The sequence below is a fragment of the Oncorhynchus tshawytscha genome, linkage group LG03, assembly GCF_018296145.1.
Source record: "Oncorhynchus tshawytscha isolate Ot180627B linkage group LG03, Otsh_v2.0, whole genome shotgun sequence".
In the NCBI taxonomy this organism is placed as follows: Eukaryota; Metazoa; Chordata; class Actinopteri; order Salmoniformes; family Salmonidae; genus Oncorhynchus; species Oncorhynchus tshawytscha.
This window is the reverse complement of record NC_056431.1, coordinates 66,113,037-66,138,066: the sequence shown is the minus strand read 5'-3', so window position 1 is coordinate 66,138,066 and position 25,030 is coordinate 66,113,037. Positions and strand designations below refer to the sequence as shown.

The 25,030-nt window shown below is 45.1% G+C and overlaps 1 protein-coding gene across 1 annotated transcript in view; it reads left to right on the top strand.

Moving 5' to 3' along the window:
* Positions 1-9,776: 9,776 nt before the first annotated feature.
* The window catches only part of LOC112247088 (collagen alpha-1(VIII) chain-like), a 28,869-nt gene continuing 13,615 nt past the window's right edge, over positions 9,777-25,030 (top strand). Inside the window, exon 1 of the mRNA XM_024415747.2 lies at positions 9,777-9,863. The gene's annotated coding sequence lies outside the window, so the exon portion shown is untranslated. The remainder of the gene's footprint in view (positions 9,864-25,030) is intronic.

Genomic DNA, 25,030 nt, shown 5'->3' with positions numbered 1-25,030 from the left:
AATCAATCAAAACATAGATATTGAAACAAACAATTCTAAAAATCAACCTGCAATAGAGCATGATGGGAAATACATAGTACACGCTTCACTTATGCTCTAGTTTGTGGTCCTCATTTCGACGATTTGGAGATACAGTAAGCTAAACTTATGGAATAGTGACACCAAGCTAGTTCCCTTTCCTCCATAGTCTGGGCACGGGACTATTAGCTGACTGGGGTGAGGAGGGTGTCTTTAGGAGAACCTGAATCATCAGAGTCTGTAGTAATGGACCCATTATGCAGTTAGCTTTAGGAGGGTAGTAGCATAGCTATGTGAACTAAGTGACTGTGAAATTACGATACTTCACACACTCACATTTCTAAGATATGCTGAGGTTATGGGATTTTGAACTCTCCTACCCCACCACACTTTCTGAATTGACTGAAATGTAAATAAAATTGACACCAACTCTAGTGTGTGTGTGTGTGTGTGTGTGTGTGTGTGTGTGTGTGTGTGTGTGTGTGTGTGTGTGGGAGAGGGGAATGTTGAAGTCATGCTGGCCCCCAGTGAACAAGCAACAGGGTTGTTTTTACAAAAACAATCAAACAAATGTTGGGCCTTGCTGGTGTTGAGAGTGGCACTTTTAACGTGGCACTTGGGGCTCTTAAATTTATACCTTGACTGATTTACCCGCTGTCCTAGGGTTGGAGGTAGGGGGGTAGGGTAGTGGTTCCTACCCGCCCTGGGTGTAGCAGGTGTGGGATGTGAAGTGTGACGACGTGCCCCTAACAACCAAGCCGAGAACCAGGGGAGGGACAGGGGGGAAAGGTCCCTTCAAGACCAGGATGGGACACCCTCACGAGTAGGGTCAGATGAACTTTGTGAATCCCACATTCATCCGACCATCTTACCCTTGTCCCACTGCTGGTTCGGAGAGCAAAATGGTGTGCAAACATTCATTTGCAGCCAAGCACAAACAGGGAGCACGAGTTTCAAATAGTTTGAAATACTTAATTTCCCTGATATAAATGAATCAGATGTCTTTGTGCTGAGCTGTAAAAAATAAAAAATAAATAAAAAGCCAGCATACCATGTACTTCTCCAGGACCAGGGTTGGTGACCACTGTTATAGTTCTCCAGGACCAGGGTTGGTGACCACTATTATAATTCCCCAGGACCAGGGTGGGTGACCACTATTATAGTTCTCCAGGACCAAGGATGGTGACCACTGTTATAGTTCCCCAGGACGAGGGTTGGAGACCACTGTTGTAGTTCTCCAGGACCAGGGTTGGTGACCACTGTTGTAGTTCTCCAGGACCAAGGATGGTGACCACTGTTACAGTTCCCCAGGACCAAGGATGGTGACCACTGTTATAGTTCCCCAGGACCAAGGATGGTGACCACTGTTATAGTTCCCCAGGACCAGGGTTGGTGACCACTGTTATAGTTCCCCAGGACGAGGGTTGGAGACCACTGTTGTAGTTCTCCAGGACCAGGGTTGGTGACCACTGTTGTAGTTCTCCAGGACCAAGGATGGTGACCACTGTTACAGTTCCCCAGGACCAAGGATGGTGACCACTGTTATAGTTCCCCAGGACCAAGGATGGTGACCACTGTTATAGTTCCCCAGGACCAGGGTTGGTGACCACTGTTGTAGTTCTCCAGGACCAGGGTTGGTGACCACTGTTATAGTTCCCCAGGACCAAGGATGGTGACCACTGTTATAGTTCCCCAGGACCAAGGATGGTGACCACTGTTACAGTTCCCCAGGACCAAGGATGGTGACCACTGTTATAGTTCCCCAGGACCAAGGATGGTGACCACTGTTGTAGTTCCCCAGGACCAAGGATGGTGACCACTGTTGTAGTTCTCCAGGACCAGGGTTGGTGACCACTGTTGTAGTTCCCCAGGACCAAGGATGGTGACCACTGTTGTAGTTCTACAGGACCAGGGTTGGTGACCACTGTTGTAGTTCTCCAGGTCCAGGATTATTTTTTGTTAAAGCTCTCCAGACTCAGGATTAGCGACAGTGACTAGGGCTGTTGCAGTGACCGCATTACCGTCACACAAGTCATGAATCCACTTGACAATTTAGTCATGGTAATTAGGCTTCTCCAAGCTCTGATGCTGCTGATTGTCATTAGTGGTCTACCAAACTTGTTAACTGCTTGTTCTCAGCACTCTATTGTCCCTCTAATCACTCTGACATTAATGCAAACATGATAAAAAAATCTAATCAAACACTTCATGAGAGCCCATGAGCTCATTTTGCGCTATATTTCTATAGGCTATGCAATTCCGCAAGAAAACAGAGTGATGGCCTTTATTAAGAAGCTTTCTATAGGCTAGGCCAGCTATATTTATTTCTCTACTTTCCTAATAGCCTACCTGGCTGGCATAAAAATGAACAATGGGGAAAAGCAGTCCTCCCTTCGCTATTGAAGTACATAGATGACATGTATTTTTCCCCCTGCCCCTGTTTCCAGATGCATGATAATGGTCCATTATAAATCAAACCATAGCTTTTTCATGCTAGTGGTTGTATTAATTTAGGATCTATCGCATCCCACAACTGTCCCAGACTATGTTTAGAATATTTATTTCTCGCACAGAATAGGTTGACTTTTGTACTATGGGGGATAGTAGATTGACATAGGCTAGTGCTTTTGCTGTTCATCAGGTGACAAAAAGTAAACGTGGACAGTTCTTCCAATATCTTCAATATGCACCACAGAATTGGATGAGGAGGAGCTCAGTTGTGTCACCGACGTGTCTGTCTTAATTTGTAGCCTGTGAGAAAGACCCGATCAAGTGATGGAGAGGCGTGTGAGTGAGAAGTGGTTCAGAGCACGCAGCACTCAGGGAGAAGTGACATGCAGCACTCAGGGAGAAGTGACATGCAGCACTCAGGGAGAAGTGACATGCAGCACTCAGGGAGAAGTGACATGCAGCACTCAGGGAGAAGTGACATGCAGCACTCAGGGAGAAGTGACATGCAGCACTCAGGGAGTAGTGACATGTAGCACTCAGGGAGAAGTGACATGTAGCACAAAGGGAGAAGTGACATGTAGCACTCAGGGAGAAGTGACATGTAGCACTCAGGGAGAAGTGACATGTAGCACTCAGGGAGAAGTGACATGCAGCACTCAGGGAGAAGTGACATGTAGCACTCAGGGAGAAGTGACATGCAGCACTCAGGGAGAAGTGACATGTAGCACTCAGGGAGAAGTGACATGTAGCACTCAGGGAGAAGTGACATGTAGCACTCTGGAACAGCTGCTGGTCACAAAATGCTTCGATTTTTTAGTGTGCATTACAGCCACACAAAGTGGATGCCGCTGTGAAATCCGATGCATTATCAAGTGCTTGTCAAATTGTGAATGAGAGACTGATGAAGTGTGTCCAGACCGCTCAAAAAAACTAAGCAGAGCTCATGCCTTTCAAGTGACTTTTTTCAAATCCTCATTAGAGTCTCATCAGGTCGCCTTACAAAGTATTAAAAACAAAACATATAGCCCAACATTTGTACAACAACTAAAGTTACATTAATAACTCTAAATGAAGCATATAGGAGTACCTAATCTCAGCAAAAAAAGAAATGTCCTCTCACTGTCAATTGCGTTTATTTTCAGTGAACTTAACATGTGTAAGTATTTGTATGAACATAACAAGATTCAACAACTGAGACATTGTCAAAATCTAAAGTAACAGTCAGTATCTGGTGTGGCCACCAGCTGCATTAAGTACTGCAGTGCATTTCCTCCTCATGGACTGCACCAGATTTGCCAGTTCTTGCTGTGAGATGTTACCCCGCTCTTCCATCAAGGCACCTGCAAGTTCGCAGACATTTCTGGGGGGAATGGCCCTAGCCCTCACCCTCTGATCCAACAGGTCCCAGATGTGCTCAATGGGATTGAGATCTGGGCTCTTCGCTGGCCATGGCAGAACACTGACATTCCTGTCTTACAGGAAATCACGCACAGGACGAGCAGAATGGCTGGTGGCATTGTCATGCTGGAGGGTCATGTCAGGATGAGCCTGCAGGAAGGATAACACATGAGGGAGGAGGATGTCTTCCCTGTAATGCACAGCATTGAGATTGCCTGCAATGACAACAAGCTCAGTCCGATGATGCTGTGACACACTGCCCCAGACCATGACTCCACCTCCAAATAGATCCCGCTCCAGAGTACAGACCTCGGTGTAACGATCATTCCTTCAACTATAAACGCGAATCCGACTATCACCCCTGGTGAGACAAAACCGCAACTCATCAGTGAAGAGCACTTTTTGCCAGTTCTGTTTGGTCCAGCAGGTGTGATGTTCGGTTGTACCAATCCTGTGCAGCTGTTTTTAAACGTGGTCTGCCGCTGTGAGGACGATCAGCTGTCCGTCCTGTCTCCCTGTAGGCGTCTCACAGTACGGACATTGCAATTTATTGCCCTGGCCACATCTGCAGTCCTCATGCCGCCTTGCAACATGCCTAAGGTACGTTCAAGCCGATGAGCAGGGACCCTGAGCATCTTTCTTTTGGTGTTTTTCAGAGTCAGTAGAAAGGCCTTTTTAGTGTCCTAAGTTTTCATAACTGTAATTGCCTACCGTCTGTAAGCTGTTAGTGTCTTAACAACCGTTCCACAGGTGTATGTTCATTAATTGTTGATGGTTCATTGAACAAGCATGGGAAACAGTGTTTAAACCCTTTACAATGAAGATCTGTGAAGTTACTTGGATTTTTACGAATTATCTTTGAAAGACAGGGTTCTGAAAAAGGGACGTTTCTTTTTTTGCTGAGTTTATTTCTTTGTTAACCACTCATCAAAGAATAGCTGCATGTGCGCACTCCCTCAAATCATTTGGAGAAAATATCCTTTCTATTTTATTTAGCTTTGTTCAATTGTATTCTTCATACTATAAAATAATATTAAATAATACCATGGAATTATAAGCAAATCTTGTCTGCTAAATGAACTAGTGTAGCCCAGCCATTTAGCGTAGCCAGATCAGGACCTAAAAAAAGGACAACTCAGATTATGCTATTCTGTTCTTCTGAAATAGACCACATTTTCTTCATGTCATGTTTCTTTAGAGCTGTCTAAAATAAATAATGGATTTATTGTGAAGGTGTAAGTTATATTACATGGATTTATTATACTTTTTAATATGTAGATGTTCCAAATGTCTGCATAAGTGGCTTGTAGGCTATGTATGGAAGCCAGAAGATGCTAAATGTGTCAATGCTAATTATAGGTAAATTACCGTGAGACCAACCGTTATTTGCTTGTTCAATCACCGACTGACAAAATTGTGTGATCGCCACAGCCCTAATGGTGACCTATACCACGGATGACCTTGTTTTAAGCCATGCGTGAGGCCTGAGTTGAGGGTGATTAATACTTGTCACTGTGTAGAGAACTGTTCTGAAGGAGCCCTCTCTTTAAAGTCAGACCCATGTTTTCACTGTGCCAAGTGCTGAGAAACCAACATGGCCCAGCCTAGATCATCTGGATGCCTCTCTGTCCCAATGGGATGGTGTGACAGTAGTGTTGGTATGTTGACTCCTCTGTTTACCCACGGAATTCCGGTGTTGCCACACGGAGAACGGGAACGTAAGGAAGAATGTGGTAATGTGGGAGTTTTGCAAAGTTAAGCTGTGTCAACCAATCAGATATAGAGCCCTGATGGCTGTGGAACCGTAAAGGAGAGATGGTTGACCCATCGTTACCATGGTGACAGGCTCAGCCTCTCAACTCCCACAGTAATAGCTGTAATAAAACAGTAACCTAAAAGGGTGGTTGGTTTAGAGTCTCCTCCTCTCCTCTCCTCTCCTGGTAAACAGTAAGCTGGATGTTATAGTTACAGGGAGGTGGAGGATGTTTAAAGGGCAAGCACACCAATTGAATAATGTCTCAGTATAAATGAATACCTATAGGATTCCCCTTAACTGTGTATCTGCTGTATGACTCACACACACATGTGCACGTGCGCACACACACATTCTCAAGGCAGGGAGGGAATGCAGTAAAGGGGGGAGGGGGCATGTGGGAGACCCACAGCACCAGCCCAGCTCTGTAATGAGATAATAAGGTGCTGAAACCTCCTGTAATGTCCTTCAAATCCATCCACTCCCACCCCCTGGACACCATGCTTTTAGTGTCTCTCTCTCTCTCTCTCTCTCTCTGGTCTAGATGGTGAGCCAACGCAAAAAGGAAGTGGTCATGATGAGTGTGGTGTGGACTGTGTGGCTTGGCGTCAGGTCCTAATAAACCGGAGATTCAGGGATGGCTACAGATGCAGATGTTTTACTGGCAGACAATGGAGAAATGATGGGTGTTTGTACTATTTAGAGTGGGAACACACACACACACACATACAGTTGAAGTCGGAAGTTTTCATACAATTAGGTTGGAGTAATTAAAACCTGTTTTTCAAACGCTACACAAATTTCTTGTTAACAAATTACAGTTTTGGCAAGTCGGTTAGGACATCTACTTTGTAAATGACACAAGTAATTTTTCCAACAATTGTTTACAGACAGATTATTTCACTTATTATTCACTGTATCACAATTCTAGTGGGTCAGAAGTTTACGTACACTAAATTGCAAATGGATCTTCCAAATGGACAATGACCTCAAACATACTTCCAAAGTTGTGGCAAAATGGCTTAAGGACAACAAAGTCAAGGTATTGGAGTGACCTTCACAAAGCCCTGACCTACAGGTAATACAAATTATCCTACAGATAATTATCCTACAGATAATTTGTGGGCAGAACTGAAAAAGCGTGTGCGAGCAAGTCTGACTCAGTTACACCAGCTCTGTCAGGAGGAATGGGCCAAAATTCACCCAACTTATTGTGGGAAGCTTGTGGAAGGCTACCCAAAACATTTGACCCAAGTTAAACAATTTAAAGGCAATGCTACCAAATACTATTTGAGTGTATGTAAACTTCTGACCCACAGGGAATGCGATGAAAGAAATAAAAGCTCAAATAAATAATTTTCTCTACTATTATTCTGACATTTCACATTCTTAAAATTAAGTGGTGATCCTAACTGACCTGAGACAGGGAATTTTTACTAGGATTAAATGTCAGGAATTGTGAAAAACTGAGTTTAAATGTGTTTGGCTAAGGTGTATGTAAACTTCCGACTTCAACTGTACAAACACACACATACAAACACACACACACAAACACACAAACAATGGGAGGTGACTGAGGCTTATTGAGGCTTCATTAAAGGAACAGGAAGAGAATTGAAGGCCAGGGACAAACACATGGTCTCATTACAGCCTGGCTAACATGTTCCTTTCACACCGCCACTCAAAGTGTGTGTTTAAAGTAGAGCTCTATCAGGCTGAATGCCCACAGCCCACTTTCAGAGAATGACAGGGAATCCTTGCCAATAAAACAGTTCAACTCCACCTACTGAAAACAAAGCACACTAGAACAGTGTTTAAGTGGTTGACTCCAGTCCTGCCCACATGAATGCACAGGTGTGTTAGTGCCAGGCTAGGACAACAAAAGTGCAATGCGTTGGACAGCAGTTGAGAACCACTGCAACATTGAGGCTACTCAGCTGTTTTTAACTACTTGACGTTACACGTACGTCATTAGTCATGAATCATCAGTCATTAATTATCGATCATTCGTCATTTATCATTAGTCATTCATTGTTAGTTATTAATCATATGTTATTCGTAATGAATCATTAGTCATCAGTAGTTGACTGGCTGGACATGGCTGGTGATGTCTAAGGTAACAATCCCTCCTCCCTCAGACACACAGTCCCCTCAGAGGAGAGTTGGCCAAGGCTGGCAGAGCTGACGTTTGCCTGTGGAAGACAGGACAGGACATCCACCTTTTCCCTCCCCTCTGTCACCTTGGTCCCCCCATACACACTTACTGCATTCATCCACCTACGGGAGAGACACACTGCTCTCTTTCCATTCACTAAGACCCTGAGGGCAGAGTACAGGCTCTGGTAGTGGAGGGGTGGACACATGGTGGTGTGTACGTACAGACACTCTCTGGAGACCACAAAATGAGTGAGTCAGGTGGGGTAGAGAGTTGAGGACAGGTGTCAGAACTGGCCTTGAAGAACACTGTCATGTTCTTGCTTTTAGGACTCCCGACTCGTGTATGTTTGTGTGGGTGGGTTTGGGTGAATGCAGTAAGTGTGTTTAAGGGGTGATGATATCCAGTGATGGCCTATTGTGGAAGCCCCTGACTCAGCAGCTGACCCACAGTTTGAACTGGACCAGGTGGCTAGGAGCAGCTAATTCACAACTAATAATCCCAAATCTTCCACCCATTATTCTTATTGAAGTCTGGACTCTTCCACCCATTATTCTTATTGAAGTCTGGACTCTTCCACCCATTATTCTTATTGAAGTCTGGACTCTTCCACCCATTATTCTTGTTGAAGTCTGGACTCTTCCACCCATTATTCTTGTTGAAGTCTGGACTCTTCCACCCATTATTCTTGTTGAAGTCTGGACTCTTCCACCCATTATTCTTGTTGAAGTCTGGACTCTTCCACCCATTATTCTTGTTGAAGTCTGGACTCTTCCACCCATTATTCTTGTTGAAGTCTGGACTCTTCCATCTATTATTCTTATTGAAGTCTGGACTCTTCCATCCATTATTCTTGTTGAAGTCTGGACTCTTCCACCCATTATTCTTGTTGAAGTCTGGACTCTTCCATCCATTATTCTTGTTGAAGTCTGGACTCTTCCATCCATTATTCTTGTTGAAGTCTGGACTCTTCCATCCATTATTCTTGTTGAAGTCTGGACTCTTCCATCCATTATTCTTGTTGAAGTCTGGACTCTTCCATCCATTATTCTTGTTGAAGTCTGGACTCTTCCACCCATTATTCTTGTTGAAGTCTGGACTCTTCCATCCATTATTCTTGTTGAAGTCTGGACTCTTCCATCCATTATTCTTGTTGAAGTCTGGACTCTTCCATCCATTATTCTTGTTGAAGTCTGGACTCTTCCATCCATTATTCTTGTTGAAGTCTGGACTCTTCCATCCATTATTCTTGTTGAAGTCTGGACTCTTCCACCCATTATTCTTGTTGAAGTCTGGACTCTTCCACCCATTATTCTTATTGAAGTCTGGACTCTTCCACCCATTATTCTTGTTGAAGTCTGGACTCTTCCACCCATTATTCTTGTTGAAGTCTGGACTCTTCCATCCATTATTCTTATTGAAGTCTGGACTCTTCCACCCATTATTCTTGTTGAAGTCTGGACTCTTCCACCCATTATTCTTATTGAAGTCTGGACTCTTCCATCCATTATTCTTATTGAAGTCTGGACTCTTCCATCCATTATTCTTATTGAAGTCTGGACTCTTCCACCCATTATTCTTGTTGAAGTCTGGACTCTTCCACCCATTATTCTTATTGAAGTCTGGACTCTTCCATCCATTATTCTTATTGAAGTCTGGACTCTTCCATCCATTATTCTTATTGAAGTCTGGACTCTTCCACCCTTTTCTCACTTTCTTTCACCCCTCTTTCTCTCTACTCTCTTTCCCCATTCTTTCTCTCTTGCCCGTTCCCCCCTCTCATTCTGTTTCCATCCCTCCTCCCTCTCTCTGTCTCTTGCCCTCTCACTCTCTTTCTCGTGCCCTCTCCCCCTCACTCTCTTTCCCCCTCTCTTGCCCCCCCCTCTCTTGCCCTCCCCCTCTCTCGCTCCCTCTCTCTGCACTCTTCTTCCCCTGACTCCTCCCAGTAGTAGATATAAGACAGGTCCATGCCTTGATGCTGTTCGGAGCTCATAACCCAGGGTTGTCTCAGTACATCCATCTGTCTGTCTCTCCATCTGTCTGACTGCAGTGATTATTCCCCCTTTAAGCAGCCACTCACAGAGAAAGGTAAGGAACCTTCCAATTCTCCAGCCTTAGCATCTTTTTCATAATGTCAGATTACAAGGCTGAATGCTGTAATAAATGAAGCTTTTTCAGATGCATGTAAAACAACAAAAAATATAGTTAAATTCAGGTTGACATCTTGGCACTTGGTTTATGTGTCTGTATATGCAATGTGTTTGTATTTGTTCAATCAGCACTGGTCATTTAGGAACAGTTGACAGGTTGATTGCCTTTGAGTGTATTTTGGAATGATCAGAACCAGAGTTGTAGACAAGTCTTTGTATAGAGTGGTGTTCCTTGTCATTGTTTTTTGATGCTCTGTGATGATATCCATAATATTTTCTCAGTGAGTTTTTCATATCAGGGCTGGTTTTACACGATTGTACAGTGCCTTCTGAAATGATTAATACCCTTGACTTATTCCACATTTTGTTCTGTTACAGCCTCAATTCAAAATGGATAACATTGTTCTCACCCATATACACACAATACCCCATAATAACAAAGTGAAAACATGTTTTTAGAAAATGTATACAAAATGAAATACATAAATATCTAATTTACATAAGTATCCTTGAGTCAATGCATGTTAAAATCACCAGTGGTAGTGATTACAGCTGTGAGTCTTTCTGGGTAAATCTAAGAGCTTTGCAGACCTAGATTGTACAATACTTGCACTTAATTATAATGTTTGAACTCTTCGAGCTCTGTCAAGTTGGTTGTTGATCATTGCTAGAGAGACATGTTCAAGTCATAGATTTCCAAGCTGATTTAAATCAAAACTGTATCTTGGCCACTCAGGAACATTCAATGTCATCTTGGTAAGCTACTCCAGTTTATCTTTGGCCTTGTGTTTTAGGTTATTATCCTGTTGAATGGAGAATTCATCTCCCAGTGAGTGTTGGAAAGCAGAGTGAACCAGGTTTTTCTCTAGAATTTTGCCTGTGCCTAGCTCTATTCCGTTACTTTTTACCCTAAATAATGACATAGTCCTTGCTGATGACAAGCATACCCTTAACATGATGCAGCCACCACCATGCTTGAAAACATTGTATTCAGGACATTGAGTAAATTCCTTTCCTTTTATTCTGTACAAGCTTCCTTTTCTTCACTCTGTCATTTAGGTTAGTATTGTGGAGTAACTACAATGTAGTAGTCAATCTTTGTAGTGGCTGGGTGCATTGCTACTCCATCCAAAGTGTAATTAAGAACTTCACCATGTTCAAAGGGATATTGAATATCTGCTTTTTTTTAAACCCATCTACCAATAGGATCCCTTCTTTGTGAGACATTGGAAACTCTCCTTGGTCTTTGTGGTTGAATCTGTGTTTAAAATGTACCGCTCGACTGAGAGACGTTACAGATGGTTGTATGTGTGAGGTACAGAGATGGGGTTGTCATTCAAAAACTATGTCCATGCAACTTATTTTGCGATTTGTTAAGCCCATTTTTACTCCTGAACTTACTTATGCTTGCTGTGACAAAGGGATTGAATACTTACTTATTGACTCAAGACATTTCAGCTTTTCATTTTTTATTAATTAGTAAAAATTTCTAATAACATCATTCCACTTTGGTATTGTGTGTGGGCCAGTGACACCAAATCTAAATGTAATAACTTTTTTTAGCACAACAAAATGTGGAAAAAGTCAAGGGGTGTGAATCATTTCTAAAGGCACTTTAAATAGTTCAGTAAAATCCAAGTCTTCCTTTGGATTTCATTGAAACTAAATATTTTTGGGGTAGCACCAATAAACTTTGGTTCACTTCAAATGTAGTTGTTCTTGGATGTTATTGGGTATCTTGGCAGTTTGGAATAAATGGGAATCAATCAGCTAGACTGTTTGAACAATTCGGGTTGGTTTTCCGTGTAAAGCTTAAGTACCATTAAGTGTTGTCTGTGTTTACTGTGGCTGCTTCACATGCAGAGGTCACTGAGACTTCTGTGATGCATTTTACATTCAAGTCAAATATGTTTTGTTGTCATACAGTACATGTCTACTTTTAGCAGAAGAAGAGAATCGAGCTAACCCAGAAGGGGGCACTGTCACGACATACACCAACTACCCGCTGCCCAGGCTTCCCCCAGCTCACACTCTTACTGGCAGAGGATGCTACCAAAGCGATGAACAGTGAAGTAGATCATAGTATTATTGGTGGACAGAGTGTGAGCTGGGGGAAGCCTGGGCAGCGGGTAGTTGGTGTATGTCGTGACAGTGCCCCCTTCTGGGTTAGCTCGATTCTCTTCTTCTGCTAAAAGTTGCCATCCCCAGGAAATGGAATGTGGGTATCTGTGAAAGATTGCTTGTGTGGAAGGCGTGTGTGTGTGTGTGTATGCAGGAGAATGTGTGTGTGCATGTGTGTGTGTGAGTGAACGTACATGTCTATGTGTAGGCTGTGAGATGTGTGCATGGCAGAGAGATGAAGCCAAACTGTCAGGTCTGTGTGATGGGGGCAGGAGCAGCAGTTTGGTGTGAAAAGAGCGCAGGTCAAACACTGTCACTGGCTGACAAGAGCTATTTCTCTCTGGGAAAATGACAGCTCATTGGTTGAAATGGATGGTGTTCTCTCACTGGAAAGCTCATCGGTCCATTGGTCAGTCATTAAAAGTGAATGTCCAGTTATGCTCTTATTCTGTGAGGCAACAACAAGTCACCATGTCATTACATGTGCAAATCCAATCGGTTTTCCACGTTGATTCAATGTCGACACGTAGATTCTTTGGGTTGAAATGATGTGGAAACAACGCTGATTCAACCAGTTTTTTTCCCAGTGGGACACCTCGCTGTGCACAGGTATATACCCACCTATAGTTGAACAAATCAACTAAAAACACATTATGCATACCCCCTCCCTTCAAGTGGACACAGGAGGTACAGGGTCAGGAAGGCCGACTAAGAACAGAAAGGTCAAAGAGTGTTCTAAGATGATGATGACCCCTCCGACACTGCAGATCAGATCGTGTGTGTGTGTGTGTGTGTGTGTGTGCGTGTGCGTGTGCGTGTGTGTGTGTGTGGTGGATAAAGGGCATGTTTGTGTGACCATACACCTCTAACTTAGTGTTAAGAGATTTTAAACTAAAGGAATTCACTGCATTCAGATGAGAATGTGAGAGCGAGAGACTGACAAAGGGAGTGAGAGAATCTGTAAACATAGTTTGGTTGCTTAGCAGCACAGCTGTGTCTAACGGGGCCAGTGTGTGTGTGTGTGTGTGTGTGTGTGTGTGTGTGGTGGGGAGTGGAATTGGAAGGCCCAGTGTTTTTTTGGACATGCTCAGTAGGCTTTGACAGTCGTTCCCCAGTTAGTGTTTTTAACATCCAGTAGGATCCAACAGTGTTGTCAGAGGAAAGGCCTGTACAGGGATCAATTCTGCGTGCCTCATTCCTGTACTCATACCTGTACTCATACTGTACTCATACTGTACTCATACTGTTCTCATACTGTACTCATACTGTACTCATAGCTGTACTCATACTGTACTCATACCTGTACTCATACTGTACTCATACTGTACTCACACTGTACTCACACTGTACGCATACCTGCACTCATACTGTACTCATACCTGTACTCATACCTGTACTCATACCTATACTCATACTGTACTCATACCTGTACTCATACTGTACTCATACCTGTACTCATACCTGTACTCATACCGTACTCATACCTGTACTCATACCTGCACTCATACTGTACTCATACTGTACTCATACCTATACTCATACTGTACTCATACCTGTACTCATACTGTACTCATACCTGTACTCATACCTATACTCATACTGTACTCATACCTGTGCTCATACTGTACTCATACCTGTACTCATACCTATACTCATACTGTACTCATACCTGTACTCATACCTATACTCATACTGTACTCATACCTGTACTCATACCTATACTCATACTGTACTCATACCTGTACTCATACCTGTACTCATACTGTACTCATACTGTACTCATACGGTACTCATACCTATACTCTACACATACGTCTCTGTGCGTACGTCTCTCCCTTTCATTACTCTTTGCTCCTCTCATTTCCTCCTCTCACACCCTCTCTCACCTCCCACACCAGCCTGCCTCTCTTCCTCTTTTTTCCCTCTCACCCTCTCTCTGCTGCTCTCTCTTCTTCCCCTCTCCCTCCTCTGCCCCTCTCTCCATGGAAAAAAGAGGGGAATAGACGTATTTGCTCATTTAGATAGAGAGGAAGAATAGGAGACAGGGAAGACAAAGATGAGAAGAGAAAGATATCTGTGGAGGAAGAGTGGAAGACAAAAGGAAGGAGGGAGGAGAACAGACAGATGTGTCTAAAGGTAAGGTAGAGGAAGAGGAAGAGGAGGAGGAGTAGATTGAGATATTTCTGTCTTTTTCTGGAGGAAGAAAGATGTTTTGGATGGAGAGTGTTTATAGTGCTCAGCTTTGTACTTGGCTCTTGTGTGTGTGTGTGTGTGTGTGTGTGTGTGTGTGTGTGTGTGTGTGTGCACGCACAAACACTCATGCAAGGGGGGCCATTTATAAATGGACATCTATAAAATGCAACACAAACACTCTAACACACACTCACTAACACACACTCACACACACACACATTCACTAACGCACACACACACACACACAACACACACACACACACACACACACACACACACACACACACACACACACACACACACACACACACACACTCACACACACACACACACACACACACACACACACACACACACACACACACACACACACACACACACACACTGACTAACTCACACACTCACTAGCACACACACACACACACACACACACACACACACACACACACACACACACACACACACACACACACACACACACACACACTCACTAACACACACACTCACTAACACACACACACACACACACACACACACACACACACACACTGACTAACTCACACACTCACTAGCACACACACACTCACTAACACACACACACACTCACTAACACACACATTCACTGACACACACATTCACTAACACACACACACTAACACACACACACACACACACACACACACACACACACACACACATTTACACACTTCCCCCACACCTTTCTCTTCTTCTCCTCCCCCTCCTCTCTCTTCTTCTCCTCCCTCTCCTCTCTCTTCTTCTTCCTCCCCCCCTCTCTTCTTCTCCTCCCCCCTCCTCTCTCTTCTTCTCCTCCCCCTCCTCTCTCTTCTTTTCCTCCCTCTCCTCTCTCTTCTTCTCCTCCCCCTCCTCTCTCTTCTTCTCCTCCCCCTCCTCTCTCTTCTTCTCCTCCCCCCTCTTCTTCTTCTCCCCCCCTCTTCTTCTCCTCCCTCTCCTCTCTCTTCTTCTCCTCCCCCTCTCTCTTCTTCTCCTCCCTCTCCTCTCTCTTCTTCTCCTCCCTCTACTCTCTCTTCTTCTCCTCCCTCTCCTCTCTCTTCTTCTCCTCCCCTTCCTCTCTCTTCTTCTCCTCCCTCTCCTCTCTCTTCTTCTCCTCCCTCTCCTCTCTCTTCTTCTCCTCCCCCTCCTCTCTCTTCTTCTCCTCCCTCTCCTCTCTCTTCTTCTCCTCCCTCTCCTCTCTCTTCTTCTCCTCCCTCTCCTCTCTCTTCTTCTCCTCCCTCTCCTCTCTCTTCTTCTCCTCCCCCTCCTCTCACTTCTTCTCCTCCCCCTCCTCTCTCTTCTTCTCCTCCCCCTCCTCTCTCTTCTTCTCCTCCCTCTCCTCTCTCTTCTTCTCCTCCCCCTCTCTTCTTCTCCTCCCCCTCCTCTCTCTTCTTCTCCTCCCCCTCCTCTCTCTTCTTCTCCTCCCTCTCCTCTCTTCTTCTCCTCCCTCTCTTCTCTCTTCTTCTCCACCCTCTCCTCTCTCTTCTTCTCCTCCCCCTCTCTTCTTCTCCTCCCCCTCCTCTCTCTTCTTCTCCTCTCTCTCCTCTCTCTTCTTCTCCTCCCTCTCCTCTCTCTTCTTCTCCTCCCTCTCCTCTCTCTTCTTCTCCACCCTCTCCTCTCTCTTCTTCTCCTCCCCCTCTCTTCTTCTCCTCCCCCTCCTCTCTCTTCTTCTCCTCTCTCTCCTCTCTCTTCTTCTCCTCCCTCTCCTCTCTCTTCTTCTCCTCTCTCTCCTCTCTCTTCTTCTCCTCCCTCTCCTCTCTCTTCTTCTCCTCCCTCTCCTCCCTCTTCTTCTCCTTCTTCTCCCACTCTTCTTCCCCCATAGGTCACTTCTTCGGTTTTTACAGCTGTTGGCATTGCAAACAATTAGATCATGCATGTTTTGACTATACACTAACAAAGTTCATATTGCAATAGCTTACACTTTTAGCATTCTTTGTAAAACACATCTTGTGCATGTCAGACTGTACTGCGTCATTGTTGCAGATTGTTTATCCTTTTTAAACAACGGAAACACATCTTATGTGGAAGAGAGAGTGACGCTGTCAATGTTTACAGAAATAAAAGCATCCCAGTTGTAAACAGCCATTCTGACTTGTGTAACTGATGCAACCCTGAACAACCCTGGTAGCCCTTTCCTGCAGTCAAAAGACCAAATCACCCCGTAGTGGCCTCATGGCTGGAATGTTCTTCATCATTTTCATCATTTCATCATTAACCAATGTTATTTACAAAAGAACTACAAATCTGGTGTTTCGATGTCAAACAATTTGGTTATATTTCAGTCTTCTGTGGTGTATATAAAGTGAAATATTGTGATACAAACTGAAAATGTAATACATTTCAACTCTATATCTGACATGGTACAGGTGTCTTCTTCTTTTTAAGCCCATAACCAGGTGTGTGAGGTGTATACTTTCGTTTCAAAGTAGATTTGTTTAAGACTACCAAGAAACACTCTGTGTGACCATGATTTCGCCCGGTGCAGTAAAGGGCTAAAGAGACACTGGATCACTCACCCACACACACTCACCCACACACACTCACACACACACACTCACACACACACACTCACCCACCCACACTCAACCACACACACTCACCCACACACACACACACTCACCCACACACACTCACCCATGCAAACATCAGACAGCTTTGAATAATTGTTTTGTGAGTCTTGGGCAGGCAGGGCAGCTGAAATCACTGTGGCGTGTGGCCAACCACATGTGGTTAATGGGCAGGACCACAGACTGAGTGAGTTACTGAGTGAGTGAGTGAGTGAGTGAGTGAGTGAGTGAGTGAGTGAGTGAGTGAGTGAGTGAGTGAGTGAGTGAGTGAGTGACTGATTGACTGACTGAGTGACTGACTGACTGACTGACTGAGTGACTGACTGAGTGACTGACTGAGTGACTGACTGAGTGGCTGACTGACTGACTGACTGTGTGACTGTGTGACTGACAGACTGACTGACTGACTGTGTGACTGACTGACTGACTGTGTGACTGTGTGACTGACTGACTGACTGACTGTGTGACTGTGTGACTGACTGACTGTGTGACTGACTGACTGACTGATTGACTGTGTGACTGACTGACTGTGTGACTGTGTGACTGACTGACTGACTGTGTGACTGTGTGACTGACTGACTGACTGTGTGACTGACTGACTGATTGACTGACTGACTGACTGTGTGACTGACTGACTGACTGACTGATTGACTGTGTGACTGACTGACTGACTGTGTGACTGTGTGACTGACTGACTGACTGACTGATTGACTGTGTGACTGACTGACTGTGTGACTGACTGTGTGAGTGTGTGACTGAGTGTGGGATCCTCTGTGAGGGTGAGGAGGATCTCATGAAGACATTTCCACCCTGAACTCACCACGTAATCATTCAGACAGAGTCAAACTGAGGGGGCTATAGGTTAGGAACAATGTCATCTTGTCTAATGACTAGCTAATAGTAGGTCTGTGTGACCAAGATGGCGGCACTTCCTTCGAAACCCTATAGTCACAAGGGGCCTTCCTTACAAATCGCGTCTCGTTGACTTGACTACGTCAGCGAAGCCTTGGTGTCCGAGGCTACTCTAAGCCAAACTGACATTTCTGTACATAGATTTCATGGAAGCAGTTTGAAAGGACCTTATTCAGTGGATCCTGTAGCTAAATACAATGCCAGTGAATGACAGGTGTGTTGCATAGCGTAGCCTATACTTTTCGGAACCAAGCTGCATCATGTCTTGAGGTTGCCTACCCTACACCTTCCTTAATACAGCAGGACTCGCATAATGTAGGTCTACACATGTCTGACAGCTAGGGGGAACTCTGTGAAATCCAATTGTTATGGTTGCCTTCGCTGCTCATCTAAACCAAAGATTTTTTACAACTAAACCAAGAAAGTCCACAGCTTGTCATTTCAAATGGGAACAAATGAGTCATAGTGGGCAGAACAAGCAAGAAGGTGGGCAGAGCCAAGCACAAGCTAGCGAGATTCTACTGGCGCGAGATCCTATTATCTGCATATTTCCGTTAGGGAACACCTACTCTGTGAACTCAATTAGCTTTTGCATCCGGGAGACATACCTGTCTCATTGTTCTATCTGTGTCCAAACTCTGACTTGTCATGGCATCTCCATGACAACAGGACTTGTCTGACACTAAACAGAAATCATGTTCTGTATCTGTTATGTTCTGTCAAAATGTTTCCCACCCTCCCGAGTGTGGCCCGTGACAAACACATACACACGCTCACACACACACACACGCGGGCATACACACACATACACACACACGCACATATGCACACACATACAATATGCAGATATACACACACATACACTATGGTTTAAGTTAATGATGGCCATAATATACTGTAGAAATGTGTATCACTTTGGGTCATCTTAATGCTTTCTGTCAGATGGTATGTACTCTAGCTGTTCTCGTACAGTTGATCCTTTGTTAAAATGAGGCGACGAGCTCAGTCTGTCACTGCACATGGCATACTAATAATAGACAGCCACCTACCCCACAAATCCCCCAAACACATTCCCACTCTTAAAGACGTCAGCTGAATCTATTTACTCTCTGAGTTGCAATTTGGTGACGGAAGTGTGTGTGACAATTAAAGTGACCTGTGGAATGTATCAGCACCTAGACATTTGTCCCAAACCTGGTCCTGGAAAGCTACAATAAGGATGGTATTATGTTTCAGTTCCGACTTTCTTACTTGAATACACACTCCAAATCAATATGCATACAAGAGTCTGTTAAATGGCTTAGATGTAACTGCATCATAAAAGACATCTGCGTCATTAGCAATGCGACCCAAGCCAGGCATGGATGGCCAAAACTGAACATAACATACATGATCTATAATCTCTCAATTCTGCTATAACAGAGCATAACCTCAGTCCACCTCTACTGGACCAGAGTTTAGAATGTTCTGTCTACGCCATACTGGATACATGTGCTCACACACACGAGCACGCACACGCACACACACACACACACACACACACACACACACACACACACACACACACACACACACACACACACACACTCACACACACTCACACACACTCACTTACACACACACACAGTATCTAACCCAGCCAAACCCTATCCCAGATGACGCTGGGCCAAATTGTGCACCACCATATGGGACTCCCAATCATGGCCGGTTGTGATGCAACCTGGGATCAAACCAGGGTTTGTAGTGACACGTCTAGCACTGAGATACAATGCCTCAGACCGCGGCGCCACTCGGGACCCCCATATGGGTCGTGTACGTATTAATTTGCGGATGCATGTGGGTGGTAGATCCATTCTGTGGACAAACGTGTGAAGTCACAGTTTGCAGTGAGATCACCACTGCCCCCCCACTTCTCCCACTCTATGTTTTGGTTGTTTGATGGATCTATTTCCATATCGCAGGCGTTGAGAGCCAAGAAAGAAATAAGGATGTAGAGTGAGGGCTCTTTGGCAAGTCTGGCTCCCATTGCCACAGAAACGAGACGGGCCCCATTCAAAGGCAGGAGATGGCCGGCTCCCATGGGGGGAGAGAGGCTGGCACAGCCACGTTAGAATCGCCAGCCGCCTGAGAAAAGGTCAAGGGTCAACTTGGTTGTCATCCATCATAGGTGAGCTAGTGTATAGAGCTGGGGCTGGGGTAGGGCTGAGGCTGTGGTAGGGGTAGGGCTGGGGCTGGGTCTGGGGTAGGGCTGAGGCTGGGGTAGGGCTGAGGCTGAGGCTGGGGTAAGGGTAGGTCTGGGTTAGGGCTGGGGTCTGAGGTAGGGCTGGGGTAGGGCTGAGGCTGGGGTAGGGCTAGGGTCTGGGGCTGAGGTAGTGATAGGGCTAGGGGCTGGGGTAGGGCTAGGGCCTGGGGCTGGGGTAGGGGTAGGGCTGAGGCTGAGGCTGGGGTAGGTCTGGGGTAGGGGTAGGGTTAGGGCTGGGGCTGGGTCTGGAGTAGAGCTAGGGATAGGGTAGGGCTGAGGCTGGGGCTGGGGCTGGGGTAGGACTAGGGGTAGGGCTGAGGCGGAGGCTGGGGTAGGACTAGGGTTAGGTCTGAGGCTGGTGTAGGGGTAGGGCTGTGGCATGGCTAGGGGTAGGGCTGAGGCTGGGGCTGGGGTAAGGGTAGGGCTGGGGCACGGCTAGGGGTAGGGCTAGAGCTGGGGTAGGGCTAGGGCTGGGTATGGCTGGGGTAGGGCTAGGGTCTGGGGCTGGAGCTGGGGCAGGGGTAGGGCTGGGGTAGGGCTAGGTTCTGGGGCTGGGGTAGGGCTAGGGCCTGGGGCTGGGCTAGGGGTAGGGCTGAGGCTGGGGCTGGAGTAGGGCCTGGGGCTGGGGTAGGGCTAGGGCTGGGGTAGGGCTGGGGCTAGGGTAGGGTAGGGCTGGGGCTGGGGTAGGGCTGGGGTAGGGCTAGGGGCTGGGGCTGGAGTAGGGCTTGGGTAGGGCTAGGGTAGGGATGGGGCTGGGGCTGGGGTAGGGCTGGGGCCTGGGGCTGGGTTAGGGCCTGGGGTAGGGCTGGGGTAGGGCTGGGGGCTGGGGCTGGGGTAGGGCTACGGTCTGGGGCTTGGGTAGAGCTAGGGCTAGGGGCTGGAGTAGAGCTAGGGCCTGGGGCTGGGGTAGGGGTAGGGCTGAGGCTGGGGTAGGGCTAGGGCCTGGGGCTGGGGTAGGTCTAGGGGCTGGGGTAGGGGTAGGGGTAGGGCATGAGGCTGAGTCTGTGGCTGAGTGTTGGTTGTGGGGGAAAAGGGTTGCAACTGGAACTAGGAGAGAGGGGATGGGATATGGGTATAGGTCACAGGTGGCTGGTGGAACCTTAATTTGGGAGGACTGGGTCAGAGAAGTAGCAGGAATATAACAAATGGAATGGTATCAAGTACATCCCACACATGGTTTCCATGTGTTCGATACCGTTCCATTTACTCCATTCCAGACATTATTATGAGCCATCCACCCCTCACCAGCCTCCTGTGGCATAGGTATATGGCTGGAGCTGGGGCTAGGGCTTGGAATGGAGCTGGTGTTGGTGTACAGAGGTTGGATGGCATGGGACTAGAACCCACAATCTCTTAGTTAATACTATATACCAGTTCACTCTTAGAAAGAAAAGTGCTATCTAGAACCTAAAGGGTTCTTCGGCTGTCCCCATAGGAGAAACCTTTGAAGAACCCTTTCTCGTTCCAGGTAGAACCCTTTGGTTCCAAGTAGAACCATTTTGGCTTCCATGTAGAACCCTTTCCAGAGAGGTTTTTACATGGAACCAGAAATAGTTTTACCTGGAATCTAAAAGGGTTATCCAATGGGGGCAGTCGAAGAACCCTTTTGGAAGCCTTTTTTCTTAGAAATAAAAATAATAATGCAAAATAAAGCATTACCAGCTCTCCCAGAACCAGTCGGCCTGACCCAGACCCAACCACAGAGCAGAATCCCGTCCCTCTGGCCCATCTAGACAGGATCAGGACTGCCTTTGTTTCAAGCTCAAATAGAAAAAGACACACACACAAGAAACACACACACAGTCCTACCCTAGCTGCATCAGAGGACCATCAGAGGACCACAGGAAATAAGATCACATTTTTTAACTGTACTTGGAAAGGGGAATACCTTATCAGTTGTACAACTGAATGCATCTTCCGCATTTCACCCAACCCTTCTGAATCAGAGAGGTGGGGAAGGCTGCCTTAATTGACCTCCATGTCATCAGCACCCAGGGAACAGTAGGTTAACTGACTTGGTTAGGTGCAGAATGAACGATTTTTTAAAAATCTATCAGCTCAGCGATTTGATCCAGCAACTTTTCGGTTACTGTCCCAACGCTCCTACCCACCAGGCTACCTACCTAGACTTTCTTGTGTGTTATCCTCCATGATTTAACAATGTAAATAAGTCCCAGACTGTATTGTGTGTTATCCTCCATGATTTATCAATGTAAATAAGTCCCAGACTGTATTGTGTGTTATTCTCCATGATTTAACAATGTAAATAAGTCCCAGACTGTATTGTGTGTTATTCTCCATGATTTAACAATGTAAATAAATCCCAGACTGTATTGTGTGTTGTCCTCCATGATTTATCAATGTAAATAAGTCCCAGACTGTATTGTGTGTTATTCTCCATGATTTAACAATGTAAATAAGTCCCAGACTGTATTGTGTGTTATTCTCCATGATTTATCAATGTAAATAAGTCCCAGACTGTATTGTGTGTTATTCTCCATGATTTAACAATGTAAATAAGTCCCAGACTGTATTGTGTGTTATTCTCCATGATTTAACAATGTAAATAAGTCCCAGACTGTATTGTGTGTTATTCTCCATGATTTAACAATGTAAATAAGTCCCAGACTTTCTTGTGTGTTATCCTCCATGATTTAACTCATGTGCATGTAAGACATATTACATTTTTATGTTTGCTTGTTTTTTTTAAATGGTTGAGTTAATAAACTAAACTAAACCAAAGAAAACTCAAAAGTCTGTCTGTGTTACTGACCTTCAGAGGGGAACGCACAGGAGGGTGAACATGACTATAAGACTAGGTGGTGGTCTGCAGGACTGACTCCTTGGACCATTCTTCTGTCTGTTTGACCCGAGCTCTGCTTGTTGGACGCCACTTCTGGGTCGTGGATGTGAGTGAAAATGAGAAGAAAATAAACAGACGCATCAGCAATAATCTCTCAATTCTGCTGTACCAGCTAACAGAGCATGTCCTCAGTCCACCTCTACTGGATCAGAGTCTAGAATGTTCTGTCTACGCCATACTGGATACATGTGCTCACACGCACGCACACACACACGTACGCACGCACGCATGCACGCACGCATGCACGCACGCATGCATTCTAGTTCCTCTCATGTACACACAGCAGCCTCAAACAGATACCTCTAGGAGAAGAAAGCATCTCAAGATCAGAGAGTGATGGGGTCGAAGGTTGTGGGCACTGAAGTGTTTTTATTTCCACTTGGCTTTAAGGTGAGAAAAATACCTCTCACTACTGTAAAATGACCAATGATTGACACGCAGTACACAACCTGATACATGCTAACACACACACTCTTTTATCTATGCACCACACACACACACACCTGAAAAACACACAGATCAGGTGGACACTCTTTTTGGTGGACTTCTAGGGTCACCTAAAAGGACTTACGTTAGCCTAGGTGTTTTTCCCTAACATGTGAAGTGACCAGGGATATCCCTTCCGAGTTGCCTTCGGTCAATTAGTATTTTGAAGTACTAGCCTAGTTATTCTAAAATGATACGCTTATAAATAAAGCTTCTGCGGTTCAAAGGCTTTGCAGGAACCCTACTGTAAACACCAAAAAACCTCAGAAAAAAAGCAATTATTTTGTATTTCTCTTCAGAACGTTTGAACTATGAATAGACCAGTGTTGGGGAAGCTACTCTGAAAATATACAGTAGTTTAACAAGCTACTACTAACTGGGCACAGATGTCAATTCAACGTTGGTTCAACGTAATTTCATTGAAATGACGTGGAAACAATGTTGATTCAACCAGTGTGTGCCAGGGGTTTGAAACAAAATTATTTTCCAATTGTTTCGTTCTGAAGAGTGCAATTATTTGTTTTTGGTTCCGACCAGCAAAATAAAGTTCTGAACCGGTTCAAACCCAAAAAAGTACTGGTTTATGTTGTCCCTTTCAAAAATCTCTGAAATATTTTTTTACTTTTAGCTCAACATTAAATTACTTCACCAATCATGCAGTGCAGACAGAGCAGCTTGCTATAGAACCGGCAAGCTATAGCTCAGTGAGTTGTGTACATTGGCAAGAAAATGTATGTGAACCATTTGGAAATACCTGGATTTCTGCATGAATTTGTCATCAAATTTGATCTGATCTTTGTCTAGGTCACAACAATAGACAAACACAGTCTGCTTAAACTAATAACACTAACAATTATATGTTTTCATGTCTTAATTGAACACACAGTATAAACATACACAGTGCAGGGTGGGAAAAGTATGTGAACCCTTGGATTTAATAACTGGTTGACCCTCCTTTGGCAGCAATAACCTCAACCAAACGTTTTCTGTAGTTGCGGATCAGACTTGCACAACGGTCAGGAGGAATTTTGGACCATTCCGCTTTACAAAACTGTTTCAGTTACGCAATATTCTTGGGATGTCTGGTGTGAACTGCTCTCTTGAGGTCATGCCACAGCATCTCAATTGGATTGAGGTCAGGACTCTGACTGGGTCTCTCCAGAAGGCATATTTTCTTCTGTTGAAGCCATTCTGTTGTTGATTTACTTCTGTGTTTTGGGTTGTTGTCATGTTGCATCACCTAACTTTTGTTGGGCTTCAATTGGCGGACAGGTAGCCTAACATACTCCTGCAAAATGTCTTGATAAACTAGGGAATTAATTTTTCCGTCAATGATAGCAAGCTGTCCAGGCCCTGAGGCAGCAACGCAGCCCCAAACCATGATGCTCCCTCCACCATACTTTACAGTTGGGATGAGGTTTTGATGTTGGTGTGCTGTGCCTTTTTTTCTCCACACATAGTGTTGTGTGTTCCATCTAAACAACTCAACTATAGTTTCATCTGTCCACAGAATATTTTGCCAGTAGGGCTGTGGAACATCCAGATGCTCTTTTGCAAACTTCAGACGTGCAGCAATGTTTTTTTGGGATAGCAGTGGCTTCTTCCGTGGTGTCCTCCCATGAACACCATTCTTGTTTAGTGTTTTACGTATAGTAGACTCGTCAACAGAGATGTTAGCATGTTCAAGAGATTTCTGTAAGTCTTTAGCT